General features: G+C 48.3%; 1 long non-coding RNA gene across 1 annotated transcript; it reads right to left on the bottom strand.

The window, feature by feature from the left end:
- Positions 1-5,758: 5,758 nt before the first annotated feature.
- LOC117062775 lies at positions 5,759-6,939 on the bottom strand. The gene is made up of 2 exons (XR_004428583.1): positions 6,637-6,939; positions 5,759-6,090 (listed from the first exon to the last, which is right to left on the bottom strand). It is a non-coding gene; the product is annotated as an uncharacterized LOC117062775 (long non-coding RNA).
- Between the last annotated feature and the right edge of the window lie 15,229 nt (positions 6,940-22,168).

Raw genomic sequence — 22,168 nt, 5'->3', positions numbered from 1 at the left:
ATAGCAACACTGATAACCGCAGCAGACAGAAGCACATTGATGAATTTCCATTCAGAAAAGCACCTACTCCCGCCCTGCCCACTGCCTGTGTGTGTCCAAGGCGGTGGACACCCAGGCACAGGCAGAGCCGTTTTCAGACACAGCCCCAAACATTGCCACCCCCAACCCCAGGCCCCGTTGTTGGGGAACAGGCCTCAAAATCTGGCCATAATCTGGCCACAAGACTGGTCAGAAACAAAATCTCTGCAGCACTTGACATGTTCGTGATGGCCATGACACCCACGCTGGAAGGTTGTGGGTTTACCGAAATAAGGGCAAGGAGCACCTGGCCCACCCAGGGCGGAAAACCACTTAAAGGCATTCTTAAACCACGAGCAATAGCATGTGCCTTAAGGACATGTTCATGCTGCAAATAACTAGCCAGACCCATCCCTTTACTTTGGCTCACCCCTTTATTTCCCATAAGGAATACTTTTAGTTAATCTATAATCTATAGAAACAATGTTTATCACTAGCTTGCTGTCGGTAATACGTAGGTAAATCTCTGTTCGAAGCTCTCAGCTCTGAAGGCTGTGAGACCTCTGATTTCCCCTCCATACTACATTTCTGTGTGTGTGTCTTTAATTCCTCTAGTGCCACTGGGTTAGGGTCTCCACAACCGAGCTGTTTTCAACACCCCGTAAAGATACGATGTGTCCATATGCCCTTAGAGGAATAAGTATCCTGAGAATTCATGCTATAGCGTACTTTTCTCCTCACTCAGGAAAATGCCTTTAGGATAGAAACCTTGTTTGATATATTTGTATGTTCCAAAATTGTCCCCAGCCTCACCAGCACAGGCTGTTCAACATAAACGGGCTGGGTTGAACGGAATTGGGCAGAGTTGACAGAACACAGGACCAGGAAGCAGGTCACCCGGACTGCTGGCCCTTCTATGGCTCCCGGTGGACCTGAGGCAGGTGAGTTTCCTCTCTATGATCTTAAGATCTGTCTATTAACAAGAGCACTTAGTGCATTTACCTTTAATGTCATTACTGACATATTTGAGTTAAATCTACCACTTCTTTTGTAATTTTCTTTTTAAAATTAATTTATTAATTTTTTTATTTTTGAGATGGAGTCTCGTTCCGCCACCAGCTGCAGTGCAGTAGCACGATCTTGGTTCATTGCAACCTCTGCCTCCCGGGTTCAAGAGATTCTCCTGCCTCAGCCTTCCAAGTAGCTGGGACTACAGGTGTGCGCCACCACACCCAGCTAATATTTGTATTTTTAGTAGAGGTGGAGTTTCAACATGTTGACCAGGATGGTCTTGATCTCTTGACCTTGTGATCTCCTTGCCTCAGCCTCCCAAAGTGCTGGGATTACAGGCATGAGCCACTGCACCCGCCTCTTTTGTAATTTTCTGTTTGTCCTGACTGTTCTATGTTTATTTTTCTCTCTCTTCTTACCATCACTTTTTTTAATTTTTTTATATTCTATGCTTTTTTTTTTTTTTTTTTTTTTTTTTTGAGACAGGATCTCGCTCTGTTGCCTAGGCTGTAGTGCAGTGGCATGATCACAGCTCACTATGGCCTCAACCTCCTGTGTTTAAGCAATTCTCCTGCTTCAGCCTCCTGCATAGCTAGAATTACAGGTGGAAACCAGCACACCCAGCCAATTTTAACATTTTTTGTTGAGACAGGGTTTCACCATGTTGCCCAGGTTGATCTCAAACTCCTGGGCTCAAGTAATCCATCTGCCTCAGCCTCCCAAAGTACTGGGATCACAGGCGTGAGCAGCCACACCTGGCTCTTCATCACCTTATTTAATTTTATCATTCCATTCTTTCCCTCTACTAATTTGAAAAGTATATGCCTTATTTTATCGTGATTACCCCAGCAATTAAACATACAGAGTTAACTTCTCATCAAAGTGTAAAATTGAGTGCTATTGGCTGTGACTGTTGGCGCTTGCCTGTAATCCCAACATTTTGGGACGCCAAGGTGGGAGGATCATTTTATCTCAGGAGATCGAGACCAGCCTGGGCGACATAGCAAGACCTCATCTCTATTCAAAATACAAAGTTAAATAAATAAATATATAAAAATTAAAAATTAGTAGCGTGTGGTGGTAGTGCACACGTGTGGTCCCAGCTACTATGGAGGCAGAAGCAGAAAAATCACTGGAGCCTGGAAGGTCGAGGCTGCACTGAGCTGTGTCGTGCCACACGATGATGGAATGATCATCATCTGATCACTGAGTGATAGAGCAAAGCTCTGTCTCAGGAAAAAAGAGGTTCAGTGCATTGGCTCACACCTGTAATCCTAGCACTTTGGGAGGCCAAAGTGGGTAGATCACCTGAGGTCAATTCAAGACCAGCCTGGCCAACAAAGTGAAACCCCATCTCTACTAAAAATACAAAAATTAGCCAGGTGTGGTGGCGTGCACCTGTGATCCTAGCTACCGAGGAGGCTGAGGAAGGAGAATCGCTGGAACCCGGGAGGCAGAGGCTACAGTTAACCAAGATTGCACCATTGCACTCCAGCCTGGGTGACAGAGCAAGAATGTGTCTCAAAAAAAAAAAAAAAAAGAAAGAAAGAAAGTATTTGATTACCTTCGGGATTCTATTATTACCTTTTTTTTTTTGGAGATGAAGTTTTACTTTTGTTGCCCAGGCTAGAGTGTAATGGCGTGATCCCGGCTCATTGTAACCTCTGCCTCCCAGGTTCAAGCAATTCTCCTGTCTCAGTCTCCTGAGTAGGATTACAGGTGCGCGCTACCACACCCAGCTTATTTTTGTATTTTTGGTAGAGATGGGGTTTCATCACATTGGTCAGGCTGGTCCCGAACTCCTGACCTCAGGTGATCTGCCCATCTCGGCCTCCCAAAGTGCTGGGATTACAGGCGTGAGCCACCGCACCCGGCCTTATTACCTTTTTTATGTGGCTACTTTAAGATATTTTTGTCTTTGGTTTTCTTCAGTTTTATTAGGACGTGTGAAAGTATTTTATTTATTCAGGTAGTGATTTATTCTATTAGACTTGAGCCGTGGATTTAGGCCTTTTATCAATTCTAAAAAATAATTAACTATTATCACCTCAAATATTGCCTCTGTTTTATTCTCTCTTCTGGGATTCAAACTTATTCTGTCTTCTATATATCTTATCCTTTCTTCTCTGTTTTCCATGGTCTCATTTCTTCATGTTACATTCTGGTTAATTTCTTCTGGATAATTTCCTATTCACTAATTATCTCTTTAATGGTGTCCAATCGGCTGTTGTGCCCATTCATGAATGAACTTTTAATTTGCAGTGATTGTATTTTTCATTTGTGCAAGTTCTTTTTGCTTCCTTTTAAAATCTGCTGTGTCTCAAAGTCATTGAAAGAGAAGGAAAAAAAAAAATCTGCTATATCACTCTTGAACGTTTCCTGCAGATATTTCCTAGCGTCTTCTTCATTTCCTTAAGCATGCTAATTGTAATTTTGGTGGGTTTTATTTTTGTGTGTGTCAGCGGGAGGGTCCCTCTCTGATTATTCCAGCAGTCAAAGCATTTGTAGATCTGATTCTCTTGCCTGTTCTTTCTCCTGGTTCTCCTCACGGTACCTTATTTTCTTTTGGTGTCAGGTTACCTTTCATTGTGTGCTGCTCATTGCACTAAAAATATATTTATAGTAATCATTTCAGGTCCAGGATGACACTACCTTCCTCCAAAAAGGATCTTGCTTGCCTCTGCCGGGTGCCTAGAGGCTCTGTCTCTCCAGAGGTACCTTAAACCGAGTCCAAAGTTTGATGTTCCTTGGACCACCCAGGCAATGAGAACTCTAGCTGATAACCCCTAGAAGGACTGGTGTATATCTGGTTTACCCTTACTTTAGAGTTGTGGCCTTTTGCAATCCTAGCCTCTTGTGGGGGAAATTTTCTATTCAACTTCCCAACTTTCGTGAGCTTAAATATTTATTTCTCTCTGGCATCATCCATGAGACTGTTAAAGAAAAGTCTAAATTTGTCAGGATCAAAAAATACCATCAAGGCAAAAATGATTTCTGAATTCTGTTTACATCTCCCAGTACCTATTTACATTTCAATTTTGGCCTAATAATTTGGTACTTATCTGGGTAAATCCCCAGACTCCTTCCCGTGGCTGAGCCCTTTCAGGTCACATCTCCGAGCTCTGACTCCGTCCTTCCTTAGGCCCGAGCTGCCTGCCACCTCCCGGGCCCCCACTTCTGCCCCTACAGCCAGGAGACTGCCACCACCCACCCGAGGCCACCCTCTCAGCTCTGTCTGCAGCCACGTCCAGCTCCCAGGCTAGGACCAATGGGCATGCAGGCAGCGTTTTGGGGACACTGTGGGGAGATGGAGGGTGGTGGGGAACGGGAGATGAAAACAGGAAGGTGGAAGTGATAAGGAGGCCGTTTCAAGGAAACTATAATGTATTTTTAAAAACAGCAAGGCTTGGGGAAATCCTGGCCTGAAGAATAGCAGTGCCTGGTCATCAGGATCAAAGCAAAGCTGAAACATCCCTCGGCACAGAGCCGGGAAGAAGAGGCAGCTGGTGCTGTGGGAGTGGCTCCTCCTGGAGGTGGAACCGCTCATTCGTTCAGTCCAATATTGATCAAGGGCCTATTTCTTTTAAGTTCTGCACAAACACAAATCTGGCAGGTCCCCCTGGGCCATGGCACCTGGGGAGTACCCAGGTTTACTTTTCCTGGGCATCCCAGGCACACAGCTGCCTCCACACCTTCCTACTCACTTTTCCTCTGCCTGGGGGCGCTTTCAGTGATATCCACACATACCAGTCCTTACCTCTTCTTTAGTAAAATGTCACCTTCCCTGCCCATTGTATTTAAAACTGCAGTGACACCCCAACCCCCAGTCTCCATGCCTAGCTTCCCAGGCCTGTCCCTAACGTTTGGAGAGCCTGGAAAAAGAATAAAAATGGGCTGGGCACGGTGGCTCATACCTGTAATCCCAGCACTTTGGGAAGCTGAGGTGGGTAGATCACCTGAGGTCAGGAGTTTGAGACCAGCCTGGACAACATGGTGAAACCCCATCTCTACTAAAAATGCAAAAAATTAGAAGGCGTGGTGGCATGTGCCTGTAACCCCGGCTACTCAGGAGGCTGAGGCAGGAGAGCCACTTGAACCCGGGAGGCGGAGGCCGCAGTGAACCGAGATCACCCCACTGCACTCCAGCCTGAGTGACAGAGCGAAACTCTGTCTCAAAAAAAAAAGTAAAAATGATGGTTCATCCCCTTTCTCTTCCCACCCCCATTTCCATCCTGCACCTCAGTCATACATTTGAACATCCCAGCTACATCCCCAGGAAACAGTCACCTCGTAACCGTACTTTTGGCTTAGGGGCACATTCCACCCTCTCAGGGTGAGACCTATGGGAACACATACACGCCCCGAACATGGGTTCAGTGCCATTTGAGCAGGAACTCTTGAGGTCTTGGATAACCAGAGTGAAACCTAGAGAAGGATCCTGGGCTCCCAGGGGCCACATCCCCTCGTCCTGGCCGACTCCTTGCCCTGGAGGGACTTAGAGAAGGGTGCAGCTTGGGGCGAGGGTCCCTCTTGCCCAGGTCTAAGGATAGGACTGTCCCTTCCACTTTATTTTTCTGCAAACACTCAACACCGTCTAACATACTATATATTTTAAGTATTTAGTTTGTTTATTGTCTGAAAGCCTCCAGTAAAATGTACGCCCCATAGAAGACAAGGATTTCTGTTTTGTTCACTATTATACTCTCTGAACTTAGTATCTGGCACATAGTAGGTGCTCAATCAATATTTATTGAATAAATAATGGATTACCAGGTTTGAGATTCCAGAAAATAGGCTAAAGGCACCTAGTCTTCTTAAAACTTCCTTGTTCTGCAGAGAGCTTCTGGGAAGAAGAGTGTTAGGTGCATGGTGCAAAACCCCATCTTTTCAAACCTGCAAACCCTAGAGAGGAAACGATGCATTCTGCTCTTTCAGAAGATAGCGGCGCCTAGGCACGGTAGCTCATGCTTGTAATCTCAGCAGTTTGGGAAGCCGAGGCAGGTGGATTGCTTGAGCTCAGGAGTTCAAGACCAGCTTGGGCAGCACAACTAAACCCCATCTCTACAAAAAAAAAAATTAAAAATTAGCTGGGCCTGATGGTGCCATGAGTTCCAATCAAGTGGAGAGTTCAGATGCATAAACCAACAGCCAGATATAAGACAATAAGCACTGAAATTAAAGGGTGGTCAAGGTATCATCCACCACCAGGTCAGAGCACAGGAAACACTGCCTGTGTGAGACCCAGAGGCCTCCAGGGTGGAGTGGCATGGGCTGCACTTGGAAGGATGAGTAGGAGCTCCCGCTTTCGAGAAGCTCAGTAACTGTCTATAGAGGTATAACTTCTTCACACTAAAAGATGGTTAGCACATGTGGTCCTATTTTTGTAAAATACGTATATGTATTTGCACAGAAAAATGTGTTTAAGTCTATATGTTAATTAAAAATTAGCAAGAGGGGCATGGTGCAGTGGTTCATGAGTAATCCCAGCACTTTGGGAGGCCAAGGAAGGCAGATCACTTGAGGCCAGCAGTTCAAGATCAGCCTGGGCAATATAGCCAGACTGCGGGGCCGTAAAGTTCAGGCAAAGGCTTTTGGCCTCTGACCTACCTTCATGACTTGGCTTGCAGCAAGAAGGTTTTGCTTTCAACCTGGGATGTCTCTCTGCCCCCCGTTTCCCAAATGACAAGAAGTTCAGGTGGCCGAGCTGAGCCCGGATCCCACCTCTGGTGCCTGCACGGCCTGGGTGGAAGGGCAGGGGTAGGGCCAGCAGAGGTGGAGGTGCAGTCACGGGTTGGGAACTCGGCGGCCCCACCTGCCCGCGAATGCGCTGCAGACACAGACGGGAAGGTCTTGAGACAGAGCTCACGGGAGAGTCTCCCCGTCCCCCAGACACAGCCCCAGCCACAGACCCCACTTGAGGAGGGAACGCCTACGTCACGACAGAAGCCACGCAGCTTGTGTGTCGCCATCTGTCCTCGTGGGAAGGCTCCTCCCCGCCGGGACGGTGTCCACCGGATCGCGACCCAAGCGGGGCTCTCGCCACTCTCTCCGCCTCCCGGCTGCCTCGGAGCGAGGTGGCCGCTTGGGGGCGCTGCCAGCATTCACCGAGGGCGCCGCCGCACCCGCAGCCGCTGGAGCTCCGCGGAGAAGCGCTCCGCGGGGACTTCCGGTGGCCCAGCGGCCTGCATCACTTGAGCCCTGCCTTAGACTCAGATCCAGGCCTGGAGAGGCCTGTCAGACCCACATAAGGTAGACAGATAGGACAGAAATGGTGGCTGTCCATCATTCAAGGGCATGGGGTCCCTGTGAGGTTATGAGATCCACTCAAGTTTCCTTGGCTCAAATATCCAGCAAGCCACCCTGGGCAACCTAACCAGACTCATCTCCACAAAACAGGAAAAAGATTAGCCGGGCACGGTGGCAGGCACCTGTAGTCCCAGCTACTCCCCAGGCTTAGGTGCAGGATGGCTTGAGCCTGGGAGGAAGAGGCTGCAATGAGCCATGACCACTCCACTGCCTTCAAGCCTGGGCAACAAAGAGAGACCCTGTCTCAAGCAAACAAACAAAAAGTCTAGTAAACAGAATTGCTTCCCTTTTTGTTGTTTGTTTTCTGAACAGTGCATATTTATGTAGTAAACAAAATGCAGGGCTCAGAGCGATCAACAGGGTATTGGTGGGTCCAAACTATCCCCAACAGGATTTGGGTAGAAAAAAAAAAGCAGACAGTCCTGAACTTTGATTTCAGAGCTGGGAAACTGTGGGAGTCACAACTAGAAGATGCAGGAGACAGCGCTGGGAATGGTTCAGCGTGGGTCTCTGGACTGAGGAGAGAGTCAAGGCCATGAACTGAGCCTGGCTCTTCCTCCCAGCCTCTCAGGACCTGGCTCAGCTTAACTGTGAAGTGGGAACACTGGCCAGTGCCCTGCTCAGCTGGGAGGGAAGAAGTCTGGTAGGCAGAAAAGACTTTTAAGATTATTACATGCTCAATGAAGACAAAGAATTATTAATATCATTATCTTAATCATCATTATTGGAAAAAGACCTCTCATCCAGCGCCCAGGAAGAGCAGAGCAAAGACCAGGAAGCACACGCTCCTGGCTGCTCCTGTTTTACGTGGACATTAACATAGATGGGATTCATCTATGGTGTTTTCACTTTGCAGCCAAATTTCCTGGTAGTTTATAAGTCATTCGCTTGAGGGATACTCAACCTGGAGTCATTTGGGTACTGGGGCCAAAAGCTTTCTGGGGGAACCCAAACTCAGAGTGTGACCTCCCCCACTGCAAAGGCCCCATTTCAGAGGTTATAAAGCCATAACCTTGACCTTGCCTCTCCCTCTTCTCTACCCTCTCCGCCTCTGCCATGTGACTTTTTTTGCTGCATTTGCTCCAGGTCCTCACAATTGCCCTCCACCTCCACCAACAGATTCCTAGCCATAATGGCTGCAGCAAGCTACAGAAGTCAGGAGCAAAACTGGACAGGGACCACTGAATAATTGTCATGTTTATAACATCCTTTATATTTCTCATTTCACTCATGTAGAAGAAGACAAATGGCCATATTTCAAAAAAGGCTTGAACAAACATCTCATGAAAGATGTATGAATGGTCATTGAGCACAGGAAAAGATGCTCAGTGTCATTAATCATCAGGGAATTAAAGCTACAATGAGATCCCACCTCACCCCCATGAAAGCAGTTACATTAAAAAGACGGACCCCACTGATTGTCGCTGAGGATATGGAAAACTGGAACTCTCATCGCTGCTGGTGGCAGTATAAAGTAGTACAACCACTTCAACACAGTTTGAGCGTTTCTTTAAAAGTTAAGCATGTAGCCGGGCGCGGTGGCTCAAGCCTGTAATCCCAGCACTTTGGGAGGCCGAGACGGACGAATCACGAGGTCAGGAGATCGAGACCATCCTGGCTAACACGGTGAAACCCCGCCTCTACTAAAGAATACAAAAAAAAAAAACTAGCGGGGCGAGGTGGTGGGCGCCTGTAGTCCCAGCTACTCGGGAGGCTGAGGCAGGAGAATGGCATAAACCCGGGAGGCGGAGCTTGCAGTGAGCTGAGATCCGGCCATTGCACTCCAGCCCGGTGACAGAGCGAGACTCCGTCTCAAAAAAAAAAAAAAAAAAAGTTAAGCATGTACCTACATATGATCCAGTGGTTTCACTTTTAGGTATTTACTCAAGAGAAATGAAAACACAAGACTTGCAGTAGAATGGCCACTGTGATTTTCCTTATAATGGCCAAGAAATGGAAACTTAAACTTCTGTCAACAGGTAAGTAGATAAACAAATTGAGGTCTGTCTATTTGATGGAATACTACTCAGCAATGAAAAAGAATGAAGTGTTGATACAGGCACCTGTGTAGAGGAATCTCCAAATAAGAACCCAGACCCACTGAAAAAATAATGCATACTATGTGATCTCATTTGTATATAATTCTAGAACATGCAAATAAATCCCAAGTGAGAGCAGAATCAGTGGTTGCCTAGAGATAGCAGTAGAAGGAGCAGGAGGGAAGGATGATAAAGGGCCACCCGAAAATGTTGGGAGGTGATGAGTGGTTTCATTGTCTTGATTCTAGTGATGGCTTACAGTGTATATTAAAGGATTTAATGTTATTGGCAGGGCATGGTAGCTCATGCCTTTAATCCCAACACTCCGGGGGGCTAAGGCAAGAGGACAACTTGAGGCTAGCCTGGGCAACACAGCAAAACCCCACCTCTACAAAAAAAAATCAAAAATTATCCAGGTGTGGTGGTGCGTACCTCCAGTCCCAGCTACTCAGGAGGGTGAAATAGGAGGATCACGGAGTCCAAGAGTTAAAAGTTGCAGTGTGCCATGATCGCACCATCGCGCTTCAGCATGGGCGACACAGCAAGACCCTGTCTCCAAAACAAAACAAAACAAAACAACAAAACTTATCAAAGTGTACAGGTTACACACATGCAGTTTACTGTATGTCAGTTATGCCTCATGAAAGCTGTTAGTTTTTTTTTTTAATTTTTAAAAGGAACAAACCACTGATACACATAACAGATGGATGATTGTCAAAATCATTCTGTTGAATGAAAGAAGCCAGACGTGAAAGATAATGTTCCGTATGGTTCCGTTTATTCAAAATGCCTAGAAACGAAAACTCATGGGGGCCAGGTGTGGCGGCTCAAGCCTGTAATCCCAGCACTTTAGGAGGCCGAGGCAGGCAGATCTCCTGAGGTCAGGCATTGAAGACCAGCTTGGTCAACATGGTAAAACCACATCTGTACTTAAAATAGATATACATGAATTAGCTGGGCGTGCTGGCACATGCCTTTAGTTCCAGCCACGCGGGAGGCTGAGACAGGAGAATCACTTGAACCTGGGAGGCAGAGATTGTAGTGAGCCAAGATCGTGCCACTGCACTCCAGCCTGGGTGACAGACTGAGACTCCATGTCAAAAAAAAAAATGGGAACAGACAGAATATCAGTGGCTGCCTGGGGCAAACGTGGAAGTAAAGACAGATTGCATAGAGTTGTTTTAAAATACGTCAGACACTTCAGGAGGCTGAGGCAGGCAGATCACTTGAGCCCAGGAGTTCAAGACCAGCCTGGGCAACACAGCAAGACCTCACCTCTACAAACAACATACAAAGATTAGCAGGGCCTGGTGGCGCGCACCTGTAGTCCCAGCTACTGAGGAAGCTGAGGCGGGTGGATCACCTGAGCCCAGGAAGTCGAGCTGTGATTATGCCACTGCATTCCAGCCTGGGTGACAGAGTGAGACCCTGTCTCAAAAAAATAAATAATCAAAATACATCAGAGCAGCCAGGCGCGGTAGCTCACGCCTGTAATGCCAGCACTCTGGGAGGCCAAGGGAGGCAGATCGCTTGAGGTCAGGAGTTCAACCAGCCTGGATGACATGGTGAAATCCCGTCTCTACTAAAAATACAAAAATTAACTGGACATGGCTGTGCATGCCTGTGGTCCCAGCTGCTTAGGAGGCTGAGGCAGGAGACTGGCTTGAACCCAGGAGGTGGAGGTTGCAGTGAGCCAAGATCGCACCACTGCACTCCAGCCTAGGTGACAGAACAAGACTCCATCTCAAAAAAAAAAAAAAAAAAAAAAGCCGGGCGCAGTGTCTCACGCCTGTAATCCCAGCACTTTGGGAGGCTGAGGCAGGCGAATCACAAAGTCAGGCGTTCGAGACCAGCCTGACCAACACGGTGAAACCCCGTCTCTACTAAAAATACAAAAATTAGCCAGGTGTGGTGGCGCATGCCTGTAATCCCAACTACTCAGGAGGCTGAGACAGGAGAATCACTTGAACCCAGGAGGTGGAGGTTGCAGTGAGCCAAGATCACACCACTGCACTCCAGCCTGGGTGACAGAGCGAGACTTCGTCTCAAAACAAACAAACAAACAAAGAAACAAACAAAAAAATCAGAGCATCAAATACTTTTGATTACAGTTGCTTAAGCACAATGAATCACAAAATCCACATATCCATAATGATACTCAAAGAAGGGAAACCCAAGACAATAAGAAAACACAACTCATTTGTTACTATTTGAGGTGATTATAAAACTGGCTCCTGCTTTGGAAATTATAATTTAAAGGGAAGGAATTCTAGTGTATTCTATTTTTCCAGGAGGAACTATATTTCAGTTGATGAGGAAAAGCTCTGCTTTACAGAAAAATATACCAGCTAATAAACATAAAATGAGGCCGGGTGCAGTGGCTCACGCCTGTAATCCCAGAACTTTGGGAGTGCGAGGCGGGCAGACCACTTGAGGTCAGGAGTTTGAGACCAGCCTGGCCAACATGGCAAAATCCCATCTCTACAAAAATACAAAAAAATTAGCCAGGTATGGTGGCAGGCACCTGTGATCCCAGCTACTTGTGAGGCTGAGGCAGGAGAATCTCTTGAGCCCGGGAGGTTGAGGTTGCAGTGAGCCAAGATTGCGCCATTGTGCTCCAGCCTGGGTGATAGAGTAAGACTCTGTCTCAAAAAAAAAACAAACATAAAGTGATTCATGGAATTAGAAAATAATTATTTTCCAGTCATTGAGGGTTATTCTTTAATGTTGAAATTACGAAGTGAATTGTAAACTGGGATCTGGACATTTGTACGATGCTAAGAGAACATTCAAATATTACTTTCTGGCCACAAGCAGGAAAAAAATTGTCCAGTGGGGAGATCAAGGTGTCTCCCTCTAATCCAGGAGTTACTGTAAACAACATTAATGGAAGGACAACCAGATTCTCTGTGCCTCTTGATTCATATCCTATGATTAATTCCAGCTAATGAGTTAATGTCAATCTACCCTTCAACTATAGGAAGTATAGGTGTGAAGGAACAGGCTAAGCTTCACCACAGGAAGCAACTAGACAAGCCCAGAAAGTGGGCGGCATTCTGCAGAACTCTTGGTGCCAGGATCAGCGTGATGATGAAAGGGTCTACCTTTGAGTCAAAGAAACTTAAGAGACATAACAACCAGGTGCAATGCTTGGTTCTATATAAACTAACTGAAAAGGACATTAGGGGTCTACCTGGATTGAGCATTAGGTGATAATAAAGAATTGTTACTTTTTAAGTGTGATAATGTTAGTTTAAGCTATGTTGGGAAATCCTTTTTTTTTTTTTCTTGAGACACGGTTTCACTCTGTCACCTAAGCTTCAGTGCACTGGCACCATCATAGCTCACTGAAGCCTAGACCTCCTTAGCTCAAGCGATCCTCCCACTTCACCCTCCCAAGTAACTGGGTCTGCAGGCACACGCCACCATGCCTGGCTAATTTTTAAAAACATTTTTTTTAGAGATGGGGTCTTGCTATGCTGCCCAGGTTGGTCTCACTCTTGGACTCAAAGTGGGAAATCTTTTTTTTTTTAAACATATACTGAATGCTTAAAATTTGTAATTCATGAAATACTCCAAAACCACAATCTCATCTGTTTATGTTAATCCCTTCCATGTTCACATCATTGGTGGGAAGAAATCCCTGAGTCAAATTTTGATTACAAAATCAGGAAAACCTAAAAAGCTTCACGCTGCCAGATTCTGGAATCCAGTTAATGCTATGAAAGTGCTGTTCCTGGCTGGGCGTGGGGGCTCACGCCTGTAATCCCAGCACTTTAGGAGGCTGAGGCGGGCGGATCACCTGAGGTCAGGAGTTCGAGGCTGTTCCTGGCTGGGCGTGGGGCTCACGCCTGTCATCCCAGCACTTTAGGAGGCTGAGGCGGGCGGATCACCTGAGATCAGGAGTTCGAGGCTGTTCCTGGCTGGGCGCAGGGGCTCACGCCTCTAATCCCAGCACTTTAGGAGGCTGAGGCGGGCGGATCACCTGAGATCAGGAGTTCGAGGCTGTTCCTGGCTGGGCGCGGTGGCTCACGCCTGTAATCCCAGCACTTTAGGAGGCTGAGGCGGGCGGATCACCTGAGATCAGGAGTTCGAGGCTGTTCCTGGCTGGGCGCGGGGGCACACGCCTGTAATCCCAGCACTTTGGGAGGCTGAGGCGGGCGGATCACCTGAGATCAGGAGTTCGAGGCTGTTCCTGGCTGGGCGTGAGCCCGTAATCCCAGCACTTTAGGAGGCTGAGGCGGGCGGATCACCTGAGATCAGGAGTTCGAGGCTGTTCCTGGCTGGGCGCGGTGGCTCACGCCTGTAATCCCAGCACTTTGGGAGGCTGAGGCGGGCGGATCACCTGAGGTCAGGAGTTCGAGGCTGTTCCTGGCTGGGCGCGGTGGCTCACGCCTCTAATCCCAGCACTTTAGGAGGCTGAGGCGGGCAGATCACCTGAGGTCATGAGTTCGAGGCTGCTCCTGGCTGGGCGCGGGGGCTCACGCCTCTAATCCCAGCACTTTAGGAGGCTGAGACGGGCGGATCACCTGAGGTCAGGAGTTCGAGGCTATTCCTGGCTGGGCGCGGTGGCTCACGCCTGTAATCCCAGCTCTTTAGGAGGCTGAGGCGGGCGGATCACCTGAGATCAGGAGTTCGAGGCTGCTCCTGGCTGGGCGCAGTGGCTCACGCCTGTAATCCCAGCACTTTAGGAGGCTGAGGCAGCCGGATCACTTGAGGTCAGGAGTTCGAGGCTGTTCCTGGCTGGGTGTGGGGCTCACGCCTGTCATCCCAGCACTTTAGGAGGCTGAGGCGGGCGGATCACCTGAGGTCAGGAGTTCGAGGCTGTTCCTGGCTGGGCGTGGGGGCTCACGCCTGTCATCCCAGCACTTTAGGAGGCTGAGGCGGGCAGATCACCTGAGATCAGGAGTTCGAGGCTCTTCCTGGCTGGGCGTGGGGCTCACGCCTGTCATCCCAGCACTTTAGGAGGCTGAGGCGGGCGGATCACCTGAGATCAGGAGTTCGAGGCTGCTCCTGGCTGGGTGCGGTGGCTCAAGCCTGTAATCCCAGCTCTTTAGGAGGCTGAGGCGGGCGGATCACCTGAGGTCAGGAGTTCGAGGCTGCTCCTGGCTGGGCGCAGTGGCTCACGCCTGTAATCCCAGCTCTTTAGGAGGCTGAGGCGGGCGGATCACCTGAGATCAGGAGTTCGAGGCTGCTCCTGGCTGGGCGCAGTGGCTCACGCCTGTAATCCCAGCACTTTAGGAGGCTGAGGCAGGTGGATCACCTGAGGTCAGGAGTTTGAGGCTGTTCCTAGCTGGGCGTGGGGCTCACACCTCTAATCCCAGCACTTTAGGAGGCTGAGGCGGGCAGATCACCTGAGGTCAGGAGTTCGAGGCTGTTCCTGGCTGGGCGCGGGGGCTCACGCCTGTAATCCCAGCTCTTTAGGAGGCTGAGGCGGGCGGATCACCTGAGGTCAGGAGTTCGAGGCTGCTCCTGGCTGGGCGCGGTGGCTCACGCCTGTAATCCCAGCTCTTTAGGAGGCTGAGGCGGGCGGATCACCTGAGGTCAGGAGTTCGAGGCTGTTCCTGGCTGGGCGTGGGGCTCACGCCTGTAATCCCAGCTCTTTAGGAGGCTGAGGCAGGCGGATCACCTGAGGTCAGGAGTTCGAGGCTGCTCCTGGCTGGGCGCAGTGGCTCACGCCTGTCATCCCAGCATTTTAGGAGGCTGAGGCGGGCGGATCACCTGAGGTCAGGAGTTCGAGGCTGTTCCTGGCTGGGCGCGGTGGCTCACGCCTGTAATCCCAGCTCTTTAGGAGGCTGAGGCGGGCGGATCACCTGAGGTCAGGAGTTCGAGACCAGCCTGAGCAACATGGAGAAACCCCATCTCTAGTAAAAATATAAAATTAGCCAGGCATGGTGGCACGTGCCTGTAATCCCAGCTACTCAGGAGGCTGAGGTAGGAGAAACGCTTCAACCTGGGAGGAGGAGGTTGCAGTGAGCCAATATTGCACCACTGCACTCTAGCTTAGGCAACAAGAGCAAAACTCCGTCTCAAAAAAGAAGAACAGAGGCCGGGGGCGGTCGCTCACGCCTGTAAACCCAGCACTTTGGGAGGGTGAGGTGGGCGGATCACGAGGTCAGGAGATCGAAACCATCCTGGCTAACACGGTGAAACCCCGTCTCTACTAAAAGTATAAAAAATTAGCCAGGCATGGTGGCAGGTGCCTGTAGTCCCAGCTACTCAGGAGACTGAGGCAGGAGAATGGCGTAAACCCAGGAAGTGGAGCTTGCAGTGAACCGATATTGCACCACTGCACTCCAGCCTGGGCGACAGAGCAAGACTCCATCTCAGAAAAAAAAAAAAAAAAAAAAACATAAAAAAGCAAATGCTGTTCCTGTATTGAATGCTTTTCAGCAGCCAACGCTGACATCCACGTTCGCTGGCCAGATGAGCAGTGTCGTACTTAGAGCTCAAGACAGCTCCGGCAATCCCTGCTCCTGGGAGTCACACCTCTGTGCTTCCTCTCTGGACCTTTGTCCTGCCCGGTGACCTCCACATCTGCTGATCCTCCTGTACTGCCCAGGGCTGGACTGGGTAACCACTGGGACACTGCAGAAATGACTGTGTGGCATCCGAGGCAAGGTCCTAAAAGACACTGCAGCTTTTGCCTTGCTCTCTTTTGTGTCACTCACTCAGGGAGAAGTCAGCACCACATGGAGAGGGTGCTGAAGCAGCTCAGATGAAGAGAAACTGAGGCCTCCTGCCAAGAGCCAGCACCAACTTGCCGGCCATGCAAGTGAACCACCTCAGAAGCAGCAGCAGCAGCCTCATCAAGCCTTCAGATGACAGCAGCCCCCAGCAGATCCCTTACACAGACTCCACGAGAGACCCCTAGGTCAGAACAGCCCAGCTCCATTACTCCCAGATCCCTGATTCACAGAAAACAGGAGATCATAAATGACTGTTGTTGTCTTAAACCACTAAGTTTGGAAGTAAACTGCTTCTCAGCAAAAGATCACTGGTATAAGTAGTGACGGGCAAAAGCACAAACCATGAGATAGCAGAGCTGTGTTTCCGTTCCTGTGCTTCCATGACTGCTGTGCCTGTTTGAGTCTCAGTGATCTCACCTAAAAAAGAAAATAGCATGAAAATACTACTGGCTCCACAAGTGTGTTAAAGGATCAAACATATATAAAGCACCCAGCCCAATGTTAGGCCCAGAAAGATAATAAACGCTGATTCTCTTCTTTAACCACACTTCCCATCCCACCATTCTCCCACTCAGTGGCAGATCTTCTCATCTGTAAAATGGGCTTGAAACACCATGAGATTGCTGTGGGGATCACATGAAAGTCTGTCTTTGGAGAGGTTTTGTAAATCCTAACGTACTCAACAAAGGCTCTTACTAGCATATAAGGGCCTGTCTCAGGAGAATCTGCCTAGCATGACTTTCTCTGTTGGAGGTTACAATCAAGGACTCCCCCAAAAATCTATTTTAGATTGGAGTCACGTAGACATGAATGGAAAGTGGCAGGAAGACTGTTCTCCACTGCTGACACCAGGCTCACAGACCAGCTATTGCCAAAGAGTTGGGGTTTTGAAAAGCTCAAACTCCAAAGTAGATAGGGCATGTGATTCCATGGTCAGGAGACACTGAGGTCACTGTGCAAGCCAAAGATTTGAGAAAGGAAGCAAAAATACAAAAATGAAAGCTCCTGTCTAAAGACTCGTGAAGAAACAAGGGGAGTTTCGCTGTGTTGTCAAGTTTGTGCCCTCTCCCGGCCTGCGCGTAGACGGGTCTGACATCCACGGTTCAGCAGCCCCCCCCGCCCCCACTTCACACTGCCCTCAAGTCCTTCTGGGGTGGGAACTGGCCTGTGGGGGCCTCCACTCAAGCTAAGCAAACAACCATCTTAAATCATGCCCTGACAGCAGGCCAGGAACCACGCAGACCGGGGGACAGAAAGAGAAAAAAAAAAACAACCTGGTCAAATGACCTGGTCAAATGATGCCTGAAAGTCCCTGTGAAAGTTTTGCTCTCTGAAATGTTGCTTTAAAATCTGGATTTCTTGAAAGTGGCTGCACCTGGGCCAGTTGAGTGGCGGTTGCAGCGAGCCCCAGTGTGACTGAGGAAGACTAGGGAGGCACTGGCTGCTGGGAGAAGGGGAGTGTCATGTTAAGATGAAAAATCGGCCTGGCGCGGTGGCTCACGCCTGTAATCCCAGCACTTTGGGAGGCCAAGGCAGGCGGATCACGAGGTCAGGAGATTGAGACCATCCCGGCTAACACGGTGAAACCCCGTCTCTACTAAAAACTTCAAAAAATTAGCTGGGCGGGGTGGTGGGCGCCCGTAGTCCCAGCTACTCGGGAGGCTGAGGCAGGAGAATAGCGTGAACCCGGGAGGCGGAGCTTGCAGTGAGCCGAGATGGCGCCATTCACTCCAGCCTGGGAGACACAGCGAGACTCCGTCTCAAAAAAAAAAAAAAAGATGCAAAATCATCAACCAGATGATACTATACTATCAAGGAAAATGTAACAATATTCAGGATCATAACCAGAAAAATTAATCAACTTCCATAAGCAGAAAGGAATCTGCGTGAGCATGGGATGGACATATATTGGACTAAACACCGCCCTTCATGGCTTCATGGCCTGGTAGACAGTCTTTTTGACACACCTCAAATGTGGCAATGTGACATAGGCTCATAGAGCTGCTGGCTTACCAACGGCAGTGAGCGCCCCCACTGTTTTTTGGAGACAGAGTTTCACACGTTCACCCAGGCTGGACTGCAGTGGTGCAATCTCGGCTCACTGCAACCTCTGCTTCCCGTGTTCAAGCAATTCTCCTGCCTCAGTCTCCCGACTAGCTAGAATTACAGGCGACCACCACCATGATCGGCTGATTTTTGTATTAGTAGTAGAGACGGATTTCACCATATTGGCCAGGCTGGTCTTGAACTCCTGACCTCGTGATCTGCTCACCTCAGCCTCCCACAGTGCTGGGATTACAGGCGTGAGCCACCACGCCAAGCCTGAATTTATTTTATTCAATTTTCCTATCATATTTGTCCACAGAAGTGAAATAATAAGCGCATTAAAATATTTGTGTGCTTCTGCCAGCAGAGCTTTTAAATTTTTTTAATGTAAATGTTAAAATATTTATCTTTAAAAATTTTTGTCCAAAGTTGATGCAAAAAATTTTTTTTCAATAGAGATGGAGGCAGGGCATGGTGGCTCACGTCTGTAATCCCAGCAGTCTGGGAAGCCCAGGCAGGTAGATGGCTTGAGCCCAGGAGTTCAAGACCAGCCTGGGCACACATGGTGAGACACTGTATCTACAAAAAATTAAAAACAGAAGTGAAGGAAGATGGCCAAATGGAAGCCCCCACTGATCGTACTCCATGCAGGAACACCAAATTTAACAACTATCCACGCAAAAAAAGTACTTTCATAAGAACCCAAAATCAGGAGAGTAATGACAGTACCTGGTTTTAACTTCATATAGCTGAAAGAGCCGCTGAAGAGTGTGGGAAAGACAGTCTTAAATTGCCGATTACCTCCTCCCATCCCCCAACGTCCCCTGACAGTGACTGGCTGTGTGGCATGAAGACAGAATCTGTGTGCTTGGGAGCAGGAGAGCACAGCAATTGCGGGACCTTGAATTGGAACTCAGAGCTACTGACATGGGGCTGAACTCAGCCAGTGGCCCGGGAGGGGAGCATTTAGACCAGTCCCAGCCAGAAGGATAGATTCCAACCCATCCCAGAGGTTGGAACTTGAGTTTCGGCAAGCCTCACCACCATGGGCTAAAGTGCAATGGGGACCTAAATAAACTTGAAGGATGTTTAGGCCACAAGGACTGCAACTCCCAGGCAAGTCCTGGTGCTGTGGTGGGCTCAGAGCCAGTGGACATTGGAGGGCACATGAGCTAGTAAGACACCACCCAGGGTGGCTAAGGGAGTGCTTGCAGCACCCCTCCTGCAATCCCAGGCAGCACAGCTCACAGCTCCAAAAGAGACCCCTTCCTGATGCATAGGAGAAGGAAAACTAAAGAGGACTTGGTCTTGCAACTTGGATACCAGCTCAGCCACAGTAAGATAGGACACTAGTCACAGTCATGAGGCCTCCATTCCAGGCCCTATCTCCTGGATGATGTTTCTAGACACACCCTGGGCTGGAAGGGAACCCACTGACCTGGAGGGAAGAGCTCAGTCCTGGAAGAATTAATCACTTGCTAAATAAAGAGCCCTTGGGCCCTGAATAATTAGCAGCAGTAACCGAGTAGTAGAGGCAGTGGGCCTTGAGTAAGACTCTGAGGCGTGCTGGCTTCAGGTGTGACCGGAAGCACATTCACAGTCTGGTGGCTATGAGGAGAGACTCCTGCTGCTTGAGGAAGAGAGAGGGAAGAGGAAAGGGCACTTGGTCATGAGCTTAGATGCCAGCTCAGCCACACACTGAAGAGCACCAAGAGGGCCCTTAGGGCCCTCGATTCCAGGCCTGATCCAGCAGAAAAAGGAATGAGTGAGCTTGAAGACAGACTACTTGAAAATACACAGTCAGAGAAGACAAAAAAAAAAAAAAAAGAGAGAGAGAAAGAGAATAAAAAACAACAAAGCATGCCTACAAGACCTGGAAAATAGCCTCAAAACGGCGAATCCAAGTGATTGCTCTTAAAGAGGAAGTAGAGAGAGATTGGGTAGAAAGTTTATTCAATAAAATAATAACAGAGAACTTCCCAAACCTAGAGAAAGGTATCAATTTTAAAGTACAAGAAGGTTATTGAACACCAATCAGATTTAACCCAAAGAAGACTACCGCAAGGCATTTAATAATCAAACTCCCAAAGATCAAAGATAAAGAAAGGATCCTGAAAGTAGCAAGAGAAAAGAAACAGATGACCTACAATCCATCTGGCAACAGACTTTTCAGTGGAAAGGCCAGGAGAGAGTGGCATGACATACTTAAAGTGCTGAAGAAAGAAACTTTTACCTAGAATACTTGATCTAGCAAAAATATCCTTCCAACATGAAGGAGAAAAACTCCCTGACAAACAAATGCTGAGGGATTTCATCAACTCTAGACCTGTCCTCCAAGAAATGGTAAAAGGGCCGGGGTTGTGGCTCATGCCTGTAATTCTAGCACTTTAGGAGGCTGAGGCAAGCGGATCACTTGAGGCTAGGAGTTCAAGATCAGCGAAACACCATCTCTACTAAAAATATAAAAATTAGTCGAGCATGTTTATGTACGTCTGTAATCCTGGCTACTCAGGAGACTGAGACATGAGAATCGCTTGAACCCGGGAAACAGAGGTTGCAGTCAGTCAAGATTGTGCCATTGCGCTCCGGCCTGGGTGACAGAGTGAGACTCCATCTCAAAAAAAAAAAAAAGGCTGGGCGCGGTGGCTCAAGCCTGTAATCCCAGCACTTTGGGAGGCCGAGACGGGCGGATCACGAGGTCAGGAGATCGAGACCATCCTGGCTAACACGGTGAAACCCCCGTCTCTACTAAAAACACAAAAATCTAGCCGGGCGAGGTGGCGGGCGCCTGTAGTCCCAGCTACTCGGAGCCTGAGGCAGGAGAATGGCATAAACCCCGGAGGCGGAGCTTGCAGTGAGCTGAGAACCAGCCACTGCACTCCAGCCCGGGCGACAGAGCGAGACTCCGTCTCAAAAAAAAAAATGCTAAAGGAAGTTCTTCAATCTGAAAGAAAAGGACATTAATGAGCAATAGGAAATCCTATGAAGGTGCAAAACTCACTGGTAAGTAAACAGAAAAACCGAAAATAATATATATAACACTATAATTGTTGTGTGTAAACTACTCATCTTGAGGAAGAAGACTAAAAGATGAACCAATCAAAAAAAAAATCACTACCATGACTTTTCAACTCATAGACAGTACAATAAGTTATAAATAGAAACAATGGGCCAGGCATGGTGACTCATTCCTATAATCCCAGTACTTTGGGAGGGGGAGGCAGGTGGATCACCTGAGGTCAGGTGTTCGAGACCAACCTGGCCAACATGGTGAAACCCTGTCTCTACTAAAAATACAAAAATTAACCAGGCATGACAATCTAAAAATTAGCACGCACCTGTAATCCCAGCTACTAGAGAGGCTGAGCTAGGAGAATTGCTTGAACCTGGGGGGCGGAGGTTGCAGTGAGCCGAGATCGTGCCACTGCACTCCAGCCTAGGTGACAAAGTGAGACTCTGTCTCAAAAAAATAAATAAATAGTACGCAGGGAGATCAAGTTAAAGTGTAGAATTTTTATTAGTTTTCTTTTTGCTTGTTTGTTAGTTTGGTTTTTGTTTATTGCATAAATAAGTTGTCATCCCTTTAAAATAATTGTTTACAAGATATTTGCAACCCTCACAGTAACCTCAAATCTAAAAACATACAACAAATACACAAAAATAAAAAGAAAGAAAGTGACCAGGTGTGGTGGCTCACACCTGTAATCCCAGCACTTTGGGAGACCAAGGTGGTGGATAGCCTGAAGTCAGAAGTTTGAGACCAGACTGGCTAACATGGCAAAGCCCCATCTCTACTAAAACTACAAAAATTAGCCAGGTGCGGTGGCACGTCCCCTCCTGTGGTCCCAGTTACTCCGGAGGCTGAGGCAGAAGAATCACCTGAACCTGGGAGGCGGAGGTTGCAGTGAGCCAAGGTCACTCCACGGCACTCCACAGCCTGGGTGACACAGCAAGACTCCGTCTCAAAAAGAAAAAAGAAAGAAAAAAAAAAAGAAAGAAAGTGACCAGGTGTGGTGGCTCACACCTGTAATCCCAGCACTTTGGGAGACCAAGGTGGTG

This window comes from Trachypithecus francoisi, unplaced genomic scaffold (genome assembly GCF_009764315.1).
Source record: "Trachypithecus francoisi isolate TF-2019V2 unplaced genomic scaffold, Tfra_2.0 Contig01554, whole genome shotgun sequence".
Lineage (NCBI taxonomy): Eukaryota > Metazoa > Chordata > Mammalia > Primates > Cercopithecidae > Trachypithecus > Trachypithecus francoisi.
The sequence above is the reverse complement of the archived record's forward strand: the minus strand, read 5'-3'. Positions and strand labels throughout refer to the sequence as shown.